Genomic DNA, 1,839 nt, shown 5'->3' with positions numbered 1-1,839 from the left:
ATCCTGCAAAAAGTAAAAAGAAACACAAAATCGAAATCTAGAAGAAATATTTACACTCACCAGTGGGTTGCCTCCCACCAAGCGCTTGGTTTAAGTCACTAGCTTGACTTGATTAGCCTATTAGGCTAAGGGAGGATCGCTTAGGGGAATTTCTTCACCCTCTGCGATTGTTGTCTCGGCAAGGTATGTCTTTATGCGTTGGCCATTGTCAACAAATTCTTCCCCTTTCGTGTTCAGCAACGCATCAACTCCGTGGGGGCGGACCTCTTTAATGATGAATGGTCCGGACCACCTAGATCGCAGCTTTCCAGGGAAAAATCGTAGACTTAAGTTGAACAAGAGCACCTGATCTTTAGGTTGAAAGTTGCGGTTGATGATCCTCTTGTCATGGTAAGCCTTAGTTCGCTCCTTGTAGATTTTAGAGCTTTCATAGGTGAGATGCCTAATTTCCTCCAGTTTGTGAATCTGCATGGATCGTCTCTCTGCTGCTGGTTTGATGTCAAAGTTGAGTAGTTTCACAGCCCAAGCTGCCTTATACTCCAACTCAACCGACATGTGACAAGCTTTACCGTACACCAGATTGTAAGGAGTGGTCCCGATTGGTGTTTTGTAAGCTGTTCTGTGAGCCCAGAGAGCGTTGTCTAGCTTGAGCGACCAATCCTTGCGACTTGTGTTAACTGTTTTCTGCAGGATGCTCTTGGTCTCTCTGTTTGAAACTTCTACTTGCCCACTAGTTTGAGGGTGATATGGAGTGGCTACCTTGTGTTCCACGCCGTTCTTCTTCAATAGACCTGCAAAGATCTTGTTGATGAAATGACTACCCCCATCGCTGATGACCACGCGTGGTACCCCAAATCTTGGGAAGATGATGGTTTTGAACTTCTTAGTGACCACCCTTGCGTCGTTTGTAGGACTGGCAATCGCTTCCACCCACTTAGAAACATAGTCAACTGCTACCAAGATGTACTCATTCGTGAAGGATGGTGAGAATGGTCCCATGAAGTCGATTCCCCAACAATTGAATACTTCAACCTCCAAGATGAATTTCTGAGGCATCTCATTCCGTTTACTGATATTCCCTTGTCGCTGGCATGAGTCACATCTAGAGATGTAGGAATGGGCGTCTTGAAACATTGTTGGCCACCAAAAAACGGCTTGAAGAATCTTAGACATGGTTTTAAAGGTCACAAAGTGCCCTGCATAAGAGGAACCATGACAGTGATAGAGAGTTCCTGGAATCTCAGATTCAGTTACACATCGTCGGAATACTCCGTCCTTGCAGCTACGGTAAAGATAGGGCTCATCCCAATAGTAATGTCTTTCTCCTATCAGAAATTTCCGTTTATCTCAGCAAACCATGGAAGATTGGGATGTTGCTTTTTGATCGCACAGACAAGGTGTTCCAGAACGCTGGAGCAAACTGGACGGAGCGGTTGTTCTTTGACGCTTCCCAGACTGATTGAGTAGACATGCTCGACTGGAAGGCTATCATCAAGTGTTGTATTTTCATCTATTTTCATTCTGGAGAGGTGATCTGCAATACCATTCTTAATGCCCTTTTTATCTTTGATTTCAAGGTCAAATTCCTGGAGTAATAAGTGAATGGGAGCTCCCAGTCTAGTGGATGCACAATGGGTGCACTGACTAGAGCTCCTTTGATCGTGTGGAAGGAGCCCAAACAATCACTATCGAACTCAAATTTAGTTTCCTTGCAGAGCAGTCTTGTGAGTGGTCTCGCGATTTTGGAGAAGTCCTTGATGAACCTTCTGTAGAAACCAGCATGTCCGAGGAAACTCCTGATTCCTTTGACAGAGTTTGGAGGCTGTAAACTCATCATCA

Source organism: Brassica oleracea, chromosome C1 (genome assembly GCF_000695525.1).
Source record: "Brassica oleracea var. oleracea cultivar TO1000 chromosome C1, BOL, whole genome shotgun sequence".
Lineage (NCBI taxonomy): Eukaryota > Viridiplantae > Streptophyta > Magnoliopsida > Brassicales > Brassicaceae > Brassica > Brassica oleracea.
This window is presented reverse-complemented; position numbering follows the sequence as displayed.